This window comes from Athene cunicularia, assembly GCF_003259725.1.
Source record: "Athene cunicularia isolate RWA chromosome 10 unlocalized genomic scaffold, athCun1 chr10_part1, whole genome shotgun sequence".
In the NCBI taxonomy this organism is placed as follows: Eukaryota; Metazoa; Chordata; class Aves; order Strigiformes; family Strigidae; genus Athene; species Athene cunicularia.
The window spans coordinates 15,533,494-15,544,590 of record NW_020799112.1 but is presented as its reverse complement, the minus strand read 5'-3'; the positions used below and the strand labels follow the sequence as shown (position 1 = coordinate 15,544,590).

Below are 11,097 nucleotides of genomic sequence, written 5' to 3'. Positions count from 1 at the left end.
ATATATATATTTAAATCAGCTAACAGTGAGCTGTGGACTGGACCGTTGGGTCAAATGCAGCACTGATGTTTCCTCCTTCATTTCCTTTGTATTCATTCAGGTGTAACACAAGAGGCAGACACCTCCATCTCTTCTGGTTCCTTGTGCTAACATTTCCCTACTGCTTTTTGATTTGAATTTACAGTAATCACTTTTTTCCAAATGCTTTTTCATGATAGCAGTGGTCTGTCTTTATCTTCCCAGATCAGATATGTTCATCCTAGCACAGCCGACTCACGATCAAACCCACTGACCATTAAAGCACCAATTCATGCTTATTAGCTTGAAGCATCTGTCCATGACCCAACGGCTGGGACATGGAGCGGGACCCCGCTGCATTGAGCCCTGGCACACAAGCAGGACACTTTGCTCCAGGTCCTGCTCAGTCACTGGCACAATTTCAAAGTGTTAAAAGTCTGATATAATTTGTGAACTCACCGCAGTTTTTATGAGCACTCAGAGAGTTAAAGCTAGCAGTTTATTTCAGGTTTTTTATAGTGACTGTGCGCTTCTCGATTTCTGTATTATTCACACCTCAACAAATCTTATTTCATTAGATTTTGGGAACTGCAACAGTAATTTTGGTGATTAACTTTAAATTGGGGATAATACATGAGCAGATATTAACATAATATCAAAACAATTTTGTACAATTGTTACTTAACCTTGGTCAAATAATTTCCACCTCCAGTGACCTCCCAAATGGACCTTTATTAATATGACACAGACAAACACAAGAGAACCCTGGTCTTTATGCAGGGAAATTATTAAACAAGACCAGTTATGAGAAATGATCACGCAGGGTAACAAGGCATCAGGGCAAATCTCTGAATTCTCATATTCTCAAGGCTGCATCTGGCCTTTAGAGGAACTACACGAATGAGCCCTTGACAGGATGCTTAGGAAAGGTGTCATAAATTGTCTTGCCTGGATGACAACTAGCGGAAGCTCAACAGCATGATGTTTAGCTTCTTGCATTTATTATACACAGGTGATTTTAAAGCTGATGGATGGGTATTAATTACTGTGGAGACTGAAGATCTTTATTTCTATCTTGATGCCACAGCTAAACCTGAGAGAATGCATTTTTTAGGGCTGAAGGAGCGTTCATTCTCTGTGACATCTTTAGTCAATGGACAGACCAGAAAAAAAGCAAAAAAACAACAAGGGACACGTTGGTGCCTCACACAGCCAGGAGATATGTTTGGTCCTAAGAAGACTCACTACCTCCTTGTTGCAGGAGGCTGCTCGTATGAGCTCTGTTCATCGCTGCACAGGAACCAGATTCCCATCATATGCTGTAATTGTCAGAGAATCCTCCTGGGCTTTCATCTCATTAACTGTAGGGGAAAGGGAAAACGTTCAGCCCGGTGTCCAACTTTCAGTCTCACTGGATTTCCTAGGGCCTCAGCTTGCAATTCCCAGAGCTTATTTTATATCAGTAAACCAGCTCCCTTTGGTGTCCAGTAGAATAACTCCCTTGCTGCTGAGGCTGGGATGGAGGGGTGCCAGCCTTGCTGCAGCCACGTTGGGGGACTGGCTGGCTAGGTGCCCACTTTGCACATGAACTTGCTTGATCAATCACTTCCAAAGCACAGTAAAAACTGGAAATGGGGCTGAAATTTGTGGCTTTGATCTCCAGCTGGGATCATTAAAAGAAAATATACAGTAAATGGGGAAAAAAAAAAAACCTCCTAATTTGTCAGCAGACCTGCTTTTATCCAAAGTGCAACCACAGGGATTAGTGCTGTTGGCAGAAGAGCTCCCCTCTACCATCTAGCTGAAGGATTCTGACCAGTTTGATGTTACCTTCTGTAGCCCTGTATTCTTGGAGAGGAAATCCTTCCCACAACTTCTGCCTGGTGCAACACTGGCAGTCCTTCAGGTGGACTGTGGAGAGGTTCCCATCAGCACCATCAAGCTCTGAAAAGGTTTGGAAGTTTGAAAATCATTTTGCTCTGTCCTCTATGGCCTCTTCTACGTGTCCAGCCAGAGACACCCGGTTTTCTAAGAGAGGAAGAAGCAGATAATCACCTTGCAATCACTGGGAATGGATCCACAAAACACCTCCTGCATTCACTCACAAGAACCTTCATTTAGATACTCAAAGTTTGAAATTGTCAAGACCAATGATTGCCTTTCACAATGTTGACTTAAATTCATTCTGCCATTTATTCCAAAAGTGTAGGGGAAAAGAAGAAAGGACAAATAAACTTTTTGTTTTGGTTTGGTTTAGTTCATGGTTTTGTTAGAGATTTTTTTTTTTTCGTTTCACATAATTGGTCTGAATGGAACATAATAAATCTGAGAAGGTAATAAACAGCTCATAAAAAATCACTTTTCAAACTGTTGCTAAAACAACCTCACAACAGTTGGTGCACTAATGGCTCACTGGAGGGATCAGAGAAGACTTAGGTCAGCTGTGAGCTTCAGGGTAACAAAAAGTGCTAGTTGTTAGCACAGTGCCATGGCTTTACATTAGGAAAAGTCAGTACCAGTGCCTATAGAAAGCGTGAGGTAACTATTAGAAGCTGTTTGTTCCTTTCTTTGCCTTTGAGCTCTCCCATTTTTTGCTGTAATACGCTGCAGGTTTGAAGGTTTTGTCTTTTCTACACAGGGTCTGAAGTTTATGGCGAAGTCTTGCAGGGAGGTGTTTTGTGGCTTGCAGCAGGTAGAGGATATGGCACAGATGTTCTGGGGAATCATCTGGACTGAACACCTGCTAAGGGATTGGTAGTGATGTGAGGAACAGGATTTGATGCATTTGATCCATTGTGTTAACAGCTCCTATTCCATTTGGAGGCCTTTTCTGTTTCAGAGGGATGTGACCACTACACATGCATTTATCACATCTGCATTTTACCACAACCACATTTCTTAGGGAAAAAAAAAAAGAATACATTTATCCAAACTCTCACAACAAAAAAGTGTTTGGTTGAGAAGAAGCCCTTGTTCCTGCTAAACCTCACTGCACCAACAAGCCCTCAAATAGAGAGACCATCCATTAAACAAAGAATCATGTTGCTGCAAGCACCTGCTCAAGGAATCAGGAACAAAACATGAGTCACCATGACGTACACAAGTGAAATTATGAATGATAAGCTAAAAATAAAACGCTTTCAAATATAGTTGTGTTCCTACTTCTTACTGAGAAGCATATTCCTCCAGGGGAGATGACACCTTCCTATCTCAACTGGGCAGCACTGTCAGCCACACCAAGAGCCCTGAAGAAAGCAGCTCCCTAATTGCCCTGCAGCTGCAGAGCAGGACTTTGAGCCTGCTAGATGATGACAGCCAGACTCTTGTGAGGATGGGTCACTCTCTAGCTGTGGCATCGTCACTCTTCAGTCCTTTGAAGGCCAGACATCATCCATTCAGAAGAGGCACCCTTCGTGTCAGTTCTCCCTTAGAAGCAGACACAGCATCGTGTGAGACTGTCAAAATGTTAGGTTTGGAGCCTGCACTGAATGGAGCCGGAATTTCAGCATTACATATCACCGATGATAGCCTTTTTCTCCAATGGGCACCGTGAGTAGCTAATAAGAACACATAAGCCGGGCTGTCAATGCAATGAAGCTCCTCCTAAGCTTTTTAGTGCACTGATATTTTACAGTGTAAATTGCTTCATCCTGTGAGATGTCCCAGCAATGTAACAATATAAGCACATAAATTCTAAGGTCCTTGCTTGGTTTTCACAGCATTTACATAGTGTTTAATACCTTGTCTGAATAAGGGCAGGGTAAAGCCTAGGTAATGACTTCAGCTCTGCTCCTGTAGTTGAAAGAACCGGTAGCTTTTGATAACACTTCCAGGTATATAGCAGCTCCTGCTGGATGTTACCCAAAAGGGAAAGAAGACAAAAGACGGGGTGGGCTCTTTTTGAAGCTGATTTGCAAGCTTGAACACCTGTTTTTGTCTATTTGCATTAAAAAACGGAAAATGTGACATTCTCCATGTGTGCAACACGTCACCAGTCCAGGCTAGGATCCCACCACCACAATTCTGGCAAATGTTTGCAATTGTACACGTGCTCCAAATCTGGGCCAGGCTGACATACAAACCTAAGCAACTATGAGTGAGCAGAAGCAGAATATCAGAGAGACATCAGGCAGGACTAGATCCACCTTGAAACAGGAGACATCAGCACCTGGGTTGACAGTGTGTAGAGCTGCTCCCCTCACCATTTCCCAGGTGTAGTAGGAGCACTGAGAAGATGATAAATGAGCACTGAGCAACCGCACTAAGTGACTCATGAACATCTGCAGATATTATCACAGGACACAGGAGTCCAGGACACTTCTAAAGCTGTGAGACCATCCTCAGTGAAGAAGACAGCTTTGCCTTGATTTTGAAGACTAAACGCTGTTAACCTCCATGGACTGGGAAGGGGATAGCTCTCAGATCTCTCTCAGATCTTTAAAAGGAATGAGGAAACAACAGCAGTGTCTAACTTGTCTTTTCTTTACTAATGAGCTATTAGAAGTTGGTTTTGAGCCATACTCTTTGCCCTCATTATAACTGTGCTCCCATAAGCCCTGCCTGCTGTAATGAGGAGAAATCTGGACCGATGCACAGTTTTAATGAGATACAGTGTAGATGTAAAACAGAAAGACTAGCATCTGAAGCAAGACCTCAAAGTGAAGTAATAGAAACAGGTAGATGATTTACCTCAACAGAGAAAACTGGGTAGGAGAAGAGGAAACAACCATTTTCATGTCACAGGCAGAAGAGATAAAACTTGCCCCCCCCAACTGAATGTGAATTCAAGAGGTGATATCTAGAAGGATGTAACTCACCAAGAGGAAAGGAGAGAAGCTAAAAGAGATCCAGCAGCTAATGACATCTAAGAGCTGAATGGTGAGAGGAAATGCTTGCTGTCGACAACAGCAATGAGGAATAAAACAGCCAGCAGAACATTTCTTTTGTTCTTGTCTCATATCTTTTCATGAAAATTAAAAGGGCAGTTTTCACAGCTGGTGAAGGACTTTTTTTTTTTTTTTTTTTTCCCCCATTCGCTCTGCCATCTGATGCTGTCTCCACTTTGAAAACAGCAAATTTATGCCTGAAGCTGAACGGGTAAAAATTGGACTCTGTTGCCTGTGGGTATTTTGCCATGAAGAGCAGCAGGATCTGATGAGAGATTTCATCCAGATCAAATCAGAGAATATTCAACAATGTCTCTGTTTTTGCAGGAGACTCTTTTGAACAGTCAGAGAGAGCCAGGAGCCAAGGCTCAGCTGGGTGCATCCCAGGATGCTCAAGACAGTCTGTGCTATGAGGTGGAGAGAACAGGCTAAGACTGTAATTTTTTTTGCCTGCATGCTCTGAACCCAATGTGTCAGAGTGGGAGATTTGCAGTCTGAACCCAGAGGAGAGGATTTCTTCACCGTGCAACTATGTTATGTCTTGTTATGCTAGGAAGCAGGGGTAAAATCTGTTGAGTTCCCACCTTTTCGACAAATCTCCGTCTGATCGTGCTCTGCCAGTGCATAACACTGTCCTCTCGTCTTTGTTAGCATCATGTTTCTCCTAGAAAGATCATTATCTAAACATTCACCAAAATAGTTCCTGTGAAACACCAGGACAGGTCATGGGTCTTGAGACAAGTAGGGAAAAATGTCCTTTCTTTGAGGAGTAACTGGGGGTCTTTCCTGAACCTGGATTTACATCAGAGCAGCACTATTGCTTTCTCCTTGTGCTTTATATCTGCTCTGACTCTTGCCTGCTGCTTTGAGCTGGGCATAAGCATATTCATATGGGGAGCGCTACAGTGGCCATGTTCAGATGATAAGACTTGCAGCCATAAAGACTAGTGATTTCTGATATTATCTCCAATGAAATTTTAAACACTGCAAATACTGATATGGCTGGCTCAGCATCTCAACACTGACTGGCTCGTTCAGACTCTGGGTATGACTCAAAATGGTTTAGTCCTTATGTGCGTCCCTGAGAAGATTTCTGTCCTGGGATGACCATGAGCTTCAGAAAATCTAATGAGTGGAGGGGTTTATCACCCAACCCCCCAAAATGCTCACATCTTCCTGATGGACTAAACTGTGGCCAGATTTCATAGCTTCTCATTCAGAGAAAGCACAAACATTAAACGCAGGCTGCTTTCTGCAGTACTTGGCCAGCTGCAGCTCTCAGTCCCAGAAGCCTTTTGTGGCATATTTTCCAGCCTCTGCGCCTCCCAGGACTCACTCCTCACTAAGAATTGCTCTACTGTGACAGTGTCTCTCATTTTGCAATAGGACAGTCAACATGATGTTTTCACATGAAGAGCAGTGCGCTGTCCCCTGATGCAGCATTTGGAAAATGCAGGATTGCTGTGTTTTATTTTTGATCATTACATGTCAAAGATTCAAAATTGAACAGTTCTGAAGGGTCTTGTTACTGCAGATGCTGTTGGTTTGGGATGTAACACCATGCTCTGCTTTCTTACATCCCACCTGGAAAGAGTTAAGAGGAATCAGACAATAAGCATGCTGCCTTTTACTAATTCTTTTCCCCATTAGCGGTCATCAGAGCAGCCACTGGCAGCAAGTTGGTTCATACATTGGTGTTGGTGCATATGTGCCACAGAGTGAGTGAAATAAGCGTGAGCGCTTATGTGTGTAAAATGCATAAAGTGTGGATCAGGCAACTGGACATCATTATGCACATGATCAAGAGATGTATCTGTGTGCGTGAGGGGGGCCGGTACATTTTTGCATATGTCTTTTATTTATGTGCACGTATATGTCTGTGTGCCTGAATGTAGCATGGAAGAATTATGAAGAGTCACTCTGGGTCTAAGAAAGAGTCCCTGTTACTGTCTGTATGTGTAAATATGCATGCTCGGAGGGAAGTGTGCTTCTGAAGGCCAAGTTTGCATATGGCTGAAGGACTGAAGTGCCAGACAGCTTGTAAAGCCTGCATGTGGCATAGAAGGGGTGAGGCAGGGATAGACCTAAGTCCAGTTAAATGGAGGGGCTGTGCAATTGTGCAACATCGACTGTGTTGTATAACCCAGAAATACGGTGCATCCACTGTCAATGGGGCTAAACTGCCCTCGCCCCTGTGACAAATCCCCTTTAGCGGTGCCCTGACCCCCTTTCAGACCCACTGGGATGGTATTTGTCAGCTTTTGCAGCATGGTCTGGAGCATTTCCACTCTTGGCAAGAAGCTGTTAAAAATAAAGGGGTGGCAGGGAGGGGGAATGTATTACCTAATTGATTAGCTCTGTGAATCACAGAGATGCCAGCCTGTCAAAAAGTAAATCACTGAAGCTGTCTTTGATGTCTCCTTCGGTCAAGGACACACCAGCCTGCTGCAAGTGTTGTCTTTACGTTAATGTGCTTTCTCTCCTTCTTGTACATGTGCATGTGGGGATTTTTTTTCCACTGGATGCCTGCTGCTGCCATACCTTGTATTTTGATTCCTTCAGCAATTACTAGCTAAGCAGGGTTGGGTAGGACAGGCCTGCAGAGAAGAGATTACTAAGGAATGGCAAATGCAAGGAGGGGTATTAGAGACCCCTCAAGGGATTTCTCTCCCTCCCACCACAGTGCTGTCACTCACGCTGAAAAATACCTCCCACTACAAATAACCTTCCTGAAGGTAAAGGGGACATCCATTTAATCCCATATTGTGGTAGCATCAGTGACTGGCGAGAGGGGAAATGCAAATGGGGGTGGCTGTTGGCAGAAGGACATGGTCTTTTTGCATTATCTAAAGAACTGTTGGTTGTTTCTTCCCATTTCTAGCATGGCTGGAGAGTCACTAGCAGTCATATAGTGCTGAAAGACTATAATAAAAAGCTAAGTGATGATGCAGCTTTTGTGGTGGTATTTCAGCACTCCCAACCAGAGCTGAAGCCAGAAAAAAAAAAAAAAAAAAAAAAGTGCTATTCAGACAAAACAGAACAAGTTAACCAAATTCCTCTGAAATTCAAGCCTGAGCTAGTTCCAAAGCTTCAGAAACTGTTATAAGGCACATCTGATCTTGCTGCCAATACACACCACATCTTCTATCACGTGTGCCATCTCAGATGGAAGACTACTCCCCAGGAATGAACTGCTTTTCTTTGGTTTCCTGCCAGTGCCACCTGTCCAGCTCTGTCTAGGTAAAGTAACACAGCGATAGCGAGCATTGGCTCAGACAGCAAGTCGGATCTGGGCCAGGCTGGGAGATGGCCTGTTAGTAGCTGTCGCTCGCTTGGCTGGGTTGGTTGTGTGGTGCTGGGAGAGGGTTCAGCAATCGAAGGCTTCTGCCAAGATTTTCTGCATGACAGCACCCTCCTTACGGCAGTCTGTGGCCGGACTGGGCTTCTTCCCGTGCTTCCCAAGAGCGGGCCTGTAAAGTAAAGGAGTTCTGACATTTCCAGGCTGTTCTTGAGGTCCCTGCAAACACAAGCTGCTGCCTGTCCCAGTTCATGCAGCCTGTGTGTTAAAGGCAGAGAGGTACTGACCACGCAGGCAGAGAGAATGGGGATCTGGTGCTGGCTTCCTTCCTCAGGAGGCAGTCTGACCCTAAAAATGCTCACGGGAGTCTTGCAAGTGGAGGATGGTGCTCCCAAAACATGACTTGCTGTCATTCCCTCACTGCATCTCCCTGAAAAGCCACTCAGGGAATGTCATCACTCAGCAGGCTTAGGACAAGCCCGAAGTGTCAAAAACAAATGAGAGAAACTGCTCAAGGGTTGAAATAGCAATGAAAGTACTAGTGAAGAAGGATGAGATAAGCGGTAATGATGGAAGGGTGCTTTATGCTAAATGCACTAAAATGCATTGTGTAGCTCTTATTTCAAGCCCCTGTAATTGTCTGTTTCTGTCTTCCAGGCTGAGTTTATTGCCACAGTGTTCCTCATGTAAGAGTTTCCACCGTGTCAGTCCATTAGCTGGTCTTTGGTACCTGGGTAGAGATTTGAGTCTAAGGTGACATTTCTTGTCTTTGAAACAATTAGTGATTTTTTTTTTTTTTTTTTCTAAAGCAGCTTTCACTGTCAACAGCTTTCTTGAACTGTGAAGACCAGGACTTGGAGGTTACACATGGAAATGCTCTGAGTGATTTCCCTTTTCATTCCCTGTCTCCTTTTAGCACTCTGCAGGTTTAAATCCACTTCACCCATGCCACACTCATCCTGCATTGTTCTAAATTCCTCCTCAAAATGACAGTATCTATTCAAATACTTCACATGGCAATCTTGTTATCATTATCAACCAAAGGTGTAATTTTCTCCTCCTCTCCCCAAAAGTCTATGATCTTGGTTTATTAGATTCTATTTCTATAGAAAAAGCCAGGGTATGAGGTACAATAAAAATATAGAGAAAGGTGATGAGGCATATTGTTGCCACCTCTAAATTCTAACTGACTTTCCAGATCTGCAAGATATTAAACCATCATTAAGAACAGACATGTTAAAATCTTAGTTGCCAAAGCAGAGGTGACCACTGGTGGCTTTCGAAGGGCATAATACTGTTGAACTTAACAGGAATCTAACTTGCTATGATTTCCTTGTGTATCTTTAGTGAGAACCCCCTGACAAGATGCTAATGGCTGGATTCATCTACTGGAGAAGAGGTGATTATTAGAAATGTAGAGATGATGGTTTAACATTACAGTGTTATGTGTAAGTTCTTTATCTTGGACTTGAGATCTTAAAGATCCTCTCAAAGGTAATCAATGGCACTTTAGTACCCTTTGAAGCTTTTATTCACAACACTTGCTGGTACTTTGTGCTACATTGACTTTGCTATTTTCCTCCAATTTTAAACAAAATTACTCCAGACCCGCATTTAAGATGCTGTAAATGTGGTGATCTGTCAGCATCATTCATGCAGTGCATCTGGGGCTCCCTTTCTGCAGTAAAATCTTGGGTCATCATTACATTTCCCTATGCTCTAGGACCGCAGTGGACTAATTGCTTAACTCTGTGCCTGCCATTCTATGAACTGTTACACTGCACCTTAAAAGATCACGACTGGATTGGCATTGACTTCCGAGAGAATTATAGCGCCTTGAAAGTAAAATTCATGTAACATTAAAGTAAACTGGGCTCCAAGGCTCTGAAGGGCAATATTGTGAATGAGGGCTGGATGTTCAAACAGCTTCTTTAAAAATGCAAAAGCAATTTCCTAATTTTAAGTCTGCACATATATTTAGGGGTTGATTTGGGACCATAAACAGGCTCTTCCCAGTGGAGTTAGGTATCAATACATGAATCGTATTCAGTTGCACTGGGATAGTTATGGTGTGATGCAGAAAATGAGGGGAGTTTAAATAATAAATCTACTAGACTACTCCTGATGTCTGTTTGTGGTCTCATGTTTGGATTAATGTCACCAGAGCACCTTTATCTCTAACATACCCAGTCCTTTAGCTAATTCACAAGCTCTACTAAGCACTACGGGGTTCTTTCTTTTTGATCCCTGTCTACTGCCAGAGTGGTATCGGCAATGGAATCCAAGGATTTTTATTTTTAAATGGGTTTGTTGTTCTGTAGTTTAATATTTACTTTGCATTTGTGACCACAGCTCTCAGCTTGTGGCTTCGGAGCCTGCAATCCACCTCTTGCAGTCCCAGCCCATTATTAGTCCAGCCTGGGAATGTTTGGCTTCTAAAACCTGGACCGACTGCAGGCACTCAGATGTGAGCTTAGGTGCGTGAGCTACTACAAACTTCTGCTTGCCGTTATTTTCCTAGCTACAAGAGGGTGACATTGTCACACAGAGCTCGGCACTAATAGCATTTTAACCAGAAGAAGACATGTTCCTTATCTCAATTTCCTCATAGTATTCAAAAGGCAATAGAGATTAGACAAAGACTACAAAAGCCTCAGATTTTTGAGCCTGAATTTGAAAGTTCAGGAAGGAAAGATCCCTGTTTTACTAGCACTTCTAAAATTTATCTCCTTCCTAACCATTGTAGTAGTGGGTTTATTTCAAACTCCAATAACTTATGGAATAATTCAGTCTATTACTTTTTCTTTTGAAATGCAGTTAGAGTCCACACATGAAGTATGTTAGGCCTGGGCCATTTTCTCTTATTTCTGGGAACTGCTATCAATGTTGTCCTGA

The 11,097-nt window shown here is 43.1% G+C and overlaps 1 long non-coding RNA gene across 1 annotated transcript in view; it reads left to right on the top strand.

The window, feature by feature from the left end:
• Positions 1-9,489: 9,489 nt before the first annotated feature.
• Positions 9,490-11,097, top strand: part of LOC113484047 — a 4,283-nt gene continuing 2,675 nt past the window's right edge. The window contains exon 1 of the long non-coding RNA XR_003399147.1: positions 9,490-9,601. This is a non-coding gene — a long non-coding RNA (uncharacterized LOC113484047). The remainder of the gene's footprint in view (positions 9,602-11,097) is intronic.